Raw genomic sequence first — 10,734 nt, forward strand, 5'->3', positions numbered from 1 at the left:
GTCTCTTGTTTCCTGTCCCCTCCTAAAGTTAGCAAGAAGACACTGAAAAGATTACCTTTGGGGAAAGCTTATGACAAACTCTGAGCAACTCACCACATCGAAATCAACCAAGTGAGAATGGATGCAGGATGTTGTATTTTCTTCCTTCTGATCCATAGCACATCCTCTGCTGTCATTGCTTTTCCGCTGGTCCTTTCCTGCCCCTCAGCTGCCTGTGCTCCCTGGCACCATTTTCAGCCCTCAGTAGTCTTCTGTAAGAGAATTAGACATTCCCCCTCTCCTCTTTCCACTTGCAGTTTCCATGAAATATTGTTTCCAAAGATCCTATCACCAGTACAGTCTTTGATGTAGAACTTGAACCCACTATACATAGGGGTCTAACAGCTGAGGAGCAACATGTCTTTTTTTCCTTCTCACTCTCTCAAAGCAAAAAGAATGCTTCACATCACTGCTACTCTTTAATGATTTCTGCTGTATTCACTTGCTTTATTATAAGGTTAAAATTTTCTTTAAAGACTTGTACTTAATGTGTTTTTAATAAACATTTTATTACCACCATGAATAGAAAAAAATATAATGTGCCATAAATAAAATGAAAATGCTAAATAATAAATTCAATGAAAACAAATGTTACTGATTTTTACCTAGATATAACTCCCCTCAGAGGACTTGAATTGTAAGGGCTGATAAATTTGTGAAAATGGGAGACTGGCAAGTGGAAGTGGTGTTAAATACGTAAGGTACCAAAAGAGACTTCCTCCTTGATTTGATCAAGTAATTGAAGGAGAATATGGTCCTCATTATAAGTTCAGTGACAGGTAAGGCTGCAATATTGTATCATCAGTCATCTCTCTTACATGTATCATATGTTAGGAAATATACTTCTGAATCACAGGGATTGATTAATCTGTGGGAAATGTTGACTTCACAAAAAAGAAAGAAAAGTGTTCTTGCTTAAGCTTGAAATTAACCATTTAAACCCAGAACATGCTGTAAGTCTTTGTCTGTATCTTGCAGATAAGCTCAGAAAATGGTCTGGATGTCTTTTCTTTCTTTCTATTTATTTATTTATTTATTTATTTATTTATTTATTGGCCTCAGCATTACAACTATCAGGATTAAAAACTTTAGTATAAAGTAGAATCAATAGTGAATATACTTATTCAGAATGATCTAGAAAAAAGCTTTTCTGGTCAACTCAGATTAAGCTAGTCTGATGGCTTACCTGGCCCAATGAAGCAGTAGGTTTTAATGTGTTCTGTAATTTGATGCAAAGCATACACTAGAAGTAACACAGTATCGGTACAACTGTAACATAGAAAGGTGACCCACCTCAGTTACTTGGGAGAATACATTTCAGTTAAAATGAATCAAGCAGAAATAATAGAAAACTGGTTCTATAACAAGTTTTGTTTTCAACTCAGAGTCATAAAGTTATGTTTTCCACAGGGAATGGCAATCAAAGGAAAGGGAATGAGGAAAGGGATTCCAGGATTCCTTTCCTTATCTTCCTGAGGAAGGTTTCTCTACTCCATCATTGCCCAGTGGAGATAGATGCTTTAGATGTAGATGTCATTATGGATGTATAGATTTAGACATACAGATGTATAGATGGATATATGGATATTTATTTAGAGACATGTATCTATGGATATAGATATTCAAGATCCCACTACTGCCTCTCTAGCTCCTCTCTGCGTCCATGCCTTGATGAATGATTAAAACACTCAGGATTCTGTTTTCGTTTCAGTCTTGACCAGCTACTTATGGATGACTTATTTAATGAGTCAGGCTTGTTTCCTTTTCTTTTCTTCTCTTCCTTCTTTTTCCTCTTGTAGGCACAGGCAGACAGGTTTTGAAGTACTAATGATGATTAGTTCATTTAAGCCAGCACCGACCAACAATGGGTTTGAAATGTTAATCAGATGAAGGGCTTATTGCTAAACAGCCCACAGAATAGCAAATGAACCAGGAAAGGAAAGCAAGGAGAAAAAGAGGCTGAGTGGAGATTTGACACAAGCATTTTCAGCTGCTGGGCCCCTTTGATGTGCGAGTGGGACAGATGTGCTGCTCTTCTGCGGAGAGAACCCTCTTTGTATACAATAGTGTGCTGATTAATATCACTTCACTCTTCCCTGGAGAGGAGCAAGGCTGGCTCTTAGTCATTCTCTCATTGGGCATCATTGGGCCCTTGTCTTTTTCCTTCTGGTAGAGAACTGTCATTCAGTCTCTACCCTCCTTTATCTAAAAGCTCAGCTTCACAGAAAACCCATCTCCTTGAGTCATCACAGCCCCAAGTGTATATCTTATGGCCAAGTCATCCTTATAAGTAAAGGTTACAGTAGAGTAAACCATTGATGCACGAGGATACTACTTTAGAGGCATTGGAGAAACTGGTTAGGTCAAGGCAACTGGTGCTGTGCTCTAGAGGAGAGCTGTCCAGTAGAACTTTCTGCAATGATAGAAATGTCCTGTGTGCCTGTGTTGTCCACTGTGGTAGCCACTAGCCACATGTGCTAGTGAATACATGAAATGTGGCTTGTGCTACAGAAGAAATTACTTTTAATATACTTTAATTATAATTAATTTAAATGTAAATTGCTACATGTGACTGTTGACTGCTGTGTTGGAGAATGTACTTCTAAGAGGGTTTAGAGCCTGGCCATTGAGGTGTGGCCTGAAGACCAACAGCATTAATGTCCCCTGGGAACTTGTCAATGCAGAATCTCATTGGCTCACAGACTGTCTGTATCAAATCCTGTATTTAAGGATAGTCCTCTTGGTAACTTGTGAGCATATTAAATTTTGAGAAGACCTATTCTGGAACAGGTGTTGAACCCTGGATATACTAAATCTGACAGTTTTCATAAAGTGATGCAGTTATGATTCTTAACTGTCTGGTTATTTGCCTCCTTAAAAAATACTTTCCCTAAAATATAATGGAATCATTTTTTTGTTTCTGGGAAATCCTTAGGTGGTACTTGGGATCTGATGTCTGAGGAAGCAACAGTGCTGGCTTTTCAAAGAAAACGGAAATCTGTTGGGGAAAATATTAGGGATTTTTTCGGTTCCCCAAACCACAACATCAGTATTTCTATGGTCCTTTACCATTTAGAAAGCACTTTCATATATGTTACATTAGATAGGAACTTTATTCCCATTTGAAGTGTGAATAAATGGTCTTGGAGGGTTTATCCCTTGAGCATAGTTACTGAGCATAGTTAGACAACCAGTGAGTGACATATTTATGGTCCAATTCCAGACTTTCTGCTTCTTGGGTCTTTCTACTCTATAGCATATTGAGAGAAGACCGCATCTCTTTGAAAATCTTATGGTGATAGAATTTGGGAACTAGTTAGATGAGACAGTTTTAAGCTTGTGTCTAAGCCATAAAAGGAAAACCAGACAATAGGCCCTTTTTCTTCCTTCTCTCAAGATAAAAGGTCTTCTGTGCTATAGCTGTTATAGACATTTGGGTTTTATACCTCATTTACATATAATCAGTTACATGTCACTTTTCTTCCTCTTATGAAGACAAGAATGATATATTGTGACTTTAAAAAAAACAATATCAAAAGTTATTTCAAAAAGTCAATTGCATTTTATTCAACAGGTATTTCAAATAGTTTCCAAATGAGAAAAATCTCAGAAGGCTGTAACTCTAGTTTACCAAGTTATTTAAGGTCATTGTTGGTACATTAAATTTCAGGAAAATGAGAGCCGGGCAAGTTTCTTAAGTCTGAAAGAGGAAATTTATGGGTCTAATAAATAAAAGAAGTACTATGCCAAAATTAATAAATTTACAGAAGTTGTTACTTTGAGTCTGTATAGGCTGGTGTGACAGTAACAATTAAACATATTTCTATAAATTTGTTACTGACAAGTCAGGATTGGACTATTATGTAAGTTTAGCAATATCTGGATACATGCCTCACATTTGAATGCCAATGTGATAGGGCAAGAATTTTTTTTTCTATAAATCATCCTGAATTACCTCTGTCAAATTTAATTTCTTGGCTAAATATACCATGCATCTGACTTTGTAGTAGTTCTTACGATCCCAGTAAAGATTCTAATACAAATTAGATATTTTATTATTTTACTATATGCCAGAGAGTTACATTTATTAAGCTTGCAGAACAGTCTCTGATTTTGATTCCTACCAAAGAAACTTATATTGGCAAACACAGAGTCCTCAATATTTCTTACACCCTTCAAGCCCCACATCAGGTTGACATAGGCATGTGGAAATTGATCAGAATTAATTATTACTTGTGGTTCTTCCTAAACCTCTTACTAACCTTGCTTTACTTCCATACAACCCTTTGATTAACTTATCATCCTGACATTTTGTAGGGGTTCCCTCACTCCAGTACAGAGAGGGTATCACCCACCAACACAGCAGGACTTCAGCAAAACAGAATGAGACCTTAATGACAGATTTAATGAGGAGAAAGCCCAATCTTCATTTCTTGCTGATTTCCCAGCTGTAGGATGATGTCTGATTACTTCCGATACACCAATGCTTTACTTTCCATCTGCTGCTGTCACCACCACCACTTTTGTTGGGCAGCTCTCTGCTGGTTGCCCTGTTCCTCTGTGACATACTGGCTCTGAGAAAATGAAAATGTCAAACTCAGGTATCCTCTCTACTTCTGCTACAGAGAAATATCTTCAGAGAGATATGGCATTAGCTTTGCTGAATAATTGGGGTTAAGAAGAAAATCTATTTCTGATTTTCTAAAATAACGTGCTGTATATATTATTCATTTATCTTAGAGTGTCGACCAGAATTACATTCTGCTTTTCATTATATTTCTCTGCTTTTTCTTGTACCTCTCTGTTTATTGCATCCAATTGTAAGTTTTAGAAGGGTATCCAGGGGCTGAAAATTAACAATAACTCTTTCTTTGCTTAGAAAATGAAATATTCAGTGAAGCACTTTTTAAGGTTTGGAATTGGGTACAAAGTACCAGTATAGTTGTACAATCTGGTCATTTACTTAACCTCTTGGTGCCTCAGTTTCTTCATCTGCAAAATGGAGACAGCAATATTTACCTCATCACACTGTGGGCAGAAATAAATAAGATCAATACATGGAAAATGCTTAAGGCACTGTGTGTATCATATAGTAAGTTGGTAATAAATTTTATTTATCATTTTTAAGAGTATTTGTAAGTATTTTCTAATGATTGAGTGTTTATTCAATTTTAGATAACATGAATTTTAGGCTAAGTTTTCTTTGGCCTTATTTTGTTAAAGAAAATAATCCCTAAGTGACTAGAAAGAAAGTTACAACTCAGCACATTCAGTTGTTACCTTATAAGACCTTGAAACCCTTAGGAAAACCACTTCTCACCAAGAAACTGATTAAAGAGCAGAAGCAGGAGCTGCTGTTTCAGACTATACGTGGGAAATACATCAACCTTCAAGCCAACAAAAGACATTTTTCTGAGACAGTTATTTTATACTAGATATGTTGTATTAGTAAATAGCCAAATAGATTAAAGTGAAATAAAATCTAATATTGATTAGGGTTACCATTTTAAGACATAAAAATCTTAAATGGATGTTTTAGAAAGCAAATATAGTCTATTGTTCTTTGGCTTAATAGGGTGTTAAATATTGAATTGCCATGACGTGTTTTATGTTTAATATACTAGGTTTTCAAATGCTATATATCTGAACTATATTATTCTTGATATTCTAAATGCTTAAGGTCTGAGACTGAAGTCGTTTTTATCTTTGTTGCCAAGCTTCATCAGACACACACAGATACACTCAGACACACACACACACAGTATATCTCTGCGTATTATGCATATTAAATGCTGGATATTTATCAAATGTAAGAATGATCTTTTGCACTTATGAATTGTGTATTACTTAATGACCCTCTTCCCTTCCTTATCCTTGTTCATTCAGTAAACATTTATTCAGCACCTACCATGTGTGATGCAGAAGGTTGAGTCTTTTTTTCTTGTTCTTTTCTTTTCTTCTTAATGAAATATTACTAGAATAGATCATACTTCCACATCTGCCTTCATCTTGACCCTTTCTGAATCTGCTACTACACAGTCTGCCACAATTTCTACCTCTCTGCCTTCACCTCCACTGTCTAGCCGTGTAGCTCATAGTGCTGGTAGGAATGAAATCTACCTGCTTTTTTGACTTTTAATATCCTCTCCTTCTCACTCCCAGCACTGTCTCCTGTTTCCTGCTGACCAGGAGTTCTAGAATCAGCTCCCATTGTCTTCCTCTGTTAGGGTCACATATCCAGAGAGGCCTTTCCTGGGTGAACAATGTACCCTCCTGAGAGCCCAGGTACTCTCTATTTCTGCTTTTTTCACAGAACCTAATATGTTGTAGGCACCCAACTATTATTAACAGCAATGATAACAAAACTGCCAAAGTAAGCAAAAATCCATCTCTTCACTCTGGGTAGTTCATCCTTTGCACTTTATTTGATCAAATAATCTTACTAGTCGGCTTCACTATATTTTCAAAGACGTTTTCTATTTGGCTTTTGGTTCTCAAGTGCTATGTAGTATTGTTTGGATTTCCAAAGCTGACAAAAAAGTACAAGTAGAACCAGTTGTCATTTAATAAAATATTTAAGTATTTATAAATATTAAATAAATTAATGTTTATTAATATTAAATAAAATCTTTAATGAAAATTAAATATTTCATAAAATATTTTAAAATACAGAAATATAAGAAATGTTATTCTTAATACATATAACATATTTTTAATCATTGGGTATTTTATGAACTAGTTATTTGTAGAAAAGTACATTATTTCATTTAATCCTAATAACAACTCCATGCACTGGATATAATTAATCCTATTAATGAGCAAACCAAAGTTCCTGGAAGGGAATCAATGAACAGCTGGCATCTTAACCAAAATCTCTTGGCTTCAAAGCTTACCCCAGTGGTTCGCAAAGTTTGGTCTCTGAGTCTCCCAAAATATTTAAAAATATTCTAACTCTCAAACCCTACCCTCAGGAGATTCTTATTCAATAAACCTAGAGTACAGTCTCGGGATTCTACTGTGCGAAATTCAACTCTCCCTTTTAGATTGTGAGTTGGAAGTTAAAAACAAAAAATTTCACTGTGAAACAATTTGAGAATGTTTAGCCCCTCACCTGAGGAGTCCTATGACATATTAGGTTAAATATTAACTCCAAAAATATCATGCTATTGGAGGAGAATGTCTTATTAATACTTTCCCAGACTAACAGAATCATTTTGCATGCAGCTGGCTTAGCTCTGGCCGGATTTAAAAGAGCATCGTAAAAATATATGCCTATTGTCTCTACTGACTTATTTTAATATGCACCAATAATGAAGGGCATAGAATAACCCAATAATATAATATGATAATGTCATCTGTGGAATTGGGTAAGTCAAAAGTAGCTGATAAAATATTAGGGTTATTGCATAAGAGAAAAAGAGAGCTGAAAGAACATGGGAGGTTGTAAAACCACACCAGAAGAGGCATTATTCCCTTAGAGAAAGGACAAAGAAAGTAATTACATGGGTGGTCAGTGATGAATGAATGGGCCCGAGGACAAGAAAGACAAAAAACATGCGCTGTGAATCTGTGCCTCCTAGCACATATTAAAGGCTCAATAATTGGAAGTTGAATTAATAAATGAATGAATGAATCATGACACATTTTAAAATGAAAAGAAATAAAAGAAAATGAAAGAAGGCAGAAACATTGGGAAAGTAAAAGGACAAGAAGTCGGATTCATGGAGAGAGTGAAGAGAATTGATGATCGTGGAAAAAGGGAATAACCCTGAGTGGACAGAAAGAAGGAAGCAGAAGAAACGTCCTCGCAGGCATGCTTTCCTTGGGGTTCACCATGGACAGGAGGCCTTTCTGTTCTACAGCAGTTCTTTATAACGGTGTTTCGCTTTTGAAAATCTAGTTAAGCTAATGAAGCCCTTAATTAGGGCTTTTATTACCCTTTAATTCTTTGCTTAAAGGAAAATGATTACAAAGCTCATCTTTATGATTTAGGAAACTAATCTTTCATTTTTGAAGTGTTTCTTTCCTTCCCTTTTCACAGATATTAAAAGAAGAGAAACAAAATCCACAGGAGGATGCAGAACTGTTCAGTAGTGATAAACAGAGGCAGTGAACCTGTGTATTAGAATTGCCATGAACTGCAGAGAAGTCTCCTGTTTTGAACATGACCTCTTCTGTGGTTCTTAATTGAATAAGGACCTAGAAGGGCTCTGTATAAAGTTCTATTAAAATTATCTCTTTAAGCCTAGATTCTTTTGCATGCATTCTTAAACTTTTAATTACAGTGATGTCCATGGACCTCCCTCTCATTCTAGTGAGAAGCACTCGTGTTCTTCTGTACCCTCACTAGAGCATCTGCTGGCATGCAGTGGAGGACTAATCCTCACCCATCCTTTGGAGCCATATGTCAGAACATAAAACCCTTACCGCTTCCCTGTCACCTGGCAGTATTTTCCAGATAAAATCAAATTGAAATAAAGATCAAAGTGTTTCCTATCAGAGAGAATAATCCCAAAGCACAATGTTTACTTAATTGGTCTTAAAAAAAAAAAACAGTACTTTGAGTATTGCCTATTTAAAGGCAAACAGCCAGTTATAATCTTTTGCCTTTGGTTTAATAGACACATAAGGACCATCTGCTAGATGTCTGCTATTCTTCTAAACTTTGTGGGTACAACTATAAGTCAAATTTATTTGAGGAAGCAGACATATAAGAAAAAAATTTTTCCAAACAACTCAGTACAAACTGAGCAATGGGGATATGATAGTTTGAGGACAGTGGGGTTCAACCTGAGGATTCAAAGAAGGCTTCTTGAAGAAGATGACATAGGAGTAAGCAATAGTGCGTGTGATGGATTGGAGAGGAGCAAGGCTGGAGAACAGCTAGGTCGGGTAAGAGCCCTTTATAATATCCTTTGGAAGAAGAGAGCTGTTTCCTAGTTCGTTTATGAACAAAGAATTAATTGAAATTTGTCAGGGAGGTGCCAGAGACCAGAACGTCCACTTTAATTTTCTCCATCAGATTTCTGATGGTGCCGTCTAGCGTAAGCAATGACTGAGACCATGGGATTAATAACAGTGATGCTCATGGCCCACCCACTTATGATACTTTATAAAAGAAAGATCAGTTTTACCTTAAGGTAATAGACATTTGATTTAATGTCAAAATGAGATGAATTAACAAGTCAAAATGTGCCTGTCCCTTGCAGTACACGAGGAGCTGTCAGTACACAATATTAGTTTTAAGTTACACTTAGACAATTTTGATTTGTCCTTAACAATTATCAATTTGCTCTTCACTTAATCAAACCCTTGATTTCCTTCCCAGGCCTAAATTACAATTTACTCTTATCTTTTTATAAAAGCTAGGCCCTCCTGGACTATGCCATGGACAGTGGGACATCTAAGTTAGTTCAGGTTTTGCTTGGAAAATCTCCACCAGCTGCTCTGCCTGATGCTGGGTTAATTGCCTTAATTAGCTTTCTCACAAAAGCCTTCTTAATCAGTCCTTCTGAGGAGATCTGAAACTCACATTGTGGTTCCTTTCTCACTGTATACTGACCTTAAAAAAAATCCATTATGTCCTTTGCACAGTGGCTCTTGAAGTCTAAAATGAAAGATATAAAAAGCAAGGGAAGAAAATCTCAGTAGTTTTTTCTGTTCTCCTCCCCAAACTGTGACCCTTAACTTCTAATCAAGACAGGCTATTCTGACTTCCTAAATTACTAACAGCTAGAGCTTACTTTCTCTTTCTTCTCCCATGGCTCCCTTAGCCTTCTTTCTAATGAATGCTTAATTAACATTGATACATGTTCTTTCTGATGAAGTTTGCAATCTTTTACTATTTGCAGTCTGCTACAGTCTTCCTCAAAAAGAGGCTCAACTTTTAGTTTTAAAACTTTGAAACTTGTAGACTTTGTTGAAAGCATAAAGACACTTAAATTTTAATTCCTTTTGTAGAATTCCATGCAGACCAAGATCATCTCTCTCCTTCCCCTATAATCTGTGACATTAACTTATCATTCATAGAAAGTGATTAAATTGATTCAAAAGACTTGATTTTCATAAACCTGACATCCTTGCTATTGACCAGTAATGCTTCTTGTTCTGTGAGATGCGGGTTAACTGATATTTTCAAAATTTATTTTAAATTTTCTTTACACTGCTTCAACAATATTTATGTAACTGAATATAAGTAACATTGATGTGTGTCTTTTGAGTATATGTGTAGGTGCATGAGATTCTGAATTTATTTTAGGTTGTACTGAAGTTCTCAATTTCTGTCAGCACCAAATGAGTATAAAGGGGAAAAAAAACAGCTATATGAGGCTGTTGCCAACTAACAGAGGGAGAATGAAAGAAAGGGAATGTGAAAGACAGGGAGAGAGAAATTAGGGAGAGATACCAGGAAGTATGCACTAATGTTTTATGGGCAAATAATTGTATTTGTGTTAATTTCAGGTGATGCTTTGACTTTATTGAAATGTATCACCTTTCTTTTGCTCATTTTGTCAGTTTCTGAATATCATGGAACTGTTCACCAATAACTTCTCAGAATCAGGTCTTCCTCCCACCACCCCCAAACCCTGCCCCAGTGATCTTTAAAGAAAAAGTCTAATTTGATATAGAGTGTGTTAACATTGTTTCCTAGAGCAGAGGTATAGGAAAGATAAGGTGGGGGCTATCTCTTATGGA

General features: G+C 36.1%; 2 long non-coding RNA genes across 4 annotated transcripts; one reads left to right on the forward strand and one right to left on the reverse strand.

Moving 5' to 3' along the window:
- Positions 1 to 3,578: 3,578 nt before the first annotated feature.
- On the reverse strand, positions 3,579 to 6,244 carry LOC140698070 (uncharacterized). Of its 3 annotated transcripts, XR_012075521.1 has the most exons (5): positions 5,948 to 6,244; positions 5,320 to 5,426; positions 5,008 to 5,067; positions 4,430 to 4,613; positions 3,579 to 3,739 (listed from the first exon to the last, which is right to left on the reverse strand). It is a non-coding gene; the product is annotated as an uncharacterized lncRNA (long non-coding RNA). The 3 variants fall into 3 exon arrangements; XR_012075499.1 differs by lacking the exon at positions 3,579 to 3,739 and having other exon boundaries at positions 4,424 to 4,613; XR_012075518.1 differs by lacking the exons at positions 3,579 to 3,739; positions 5,008 to 5,067 and having other exon boundaries at positions 4,424 to 4,613.
- LOC140698085 (uncharacterized) lies at positions 6,208 to 8,287 on the forward strand. The gene is made up of 2 exons (XR_012075532.1): positions 6,208 to 6,324; positions 8,081 to 8,287. It is a non-coding gene; the product is annotated as an uncharacterized lncRNA (long non-coding RNA).
- The last annotated feature ends 2,447 nt before the right edge of the window (positions 8,288 to 10,734 follow it).

This window comes from Vicugna pacos, chromosome 1 (genome assembly GCF_048564905.1).
Source record: "Vicugna pacos chromosome 1, VicPac4, whole genome shotgun sequence".
Lineage (NCBI taxonomy): Eukaryota > Metazoa > Chordata > Mammalia > Artiodactyla > Camelidae > Vicugna > Vicugna pacos.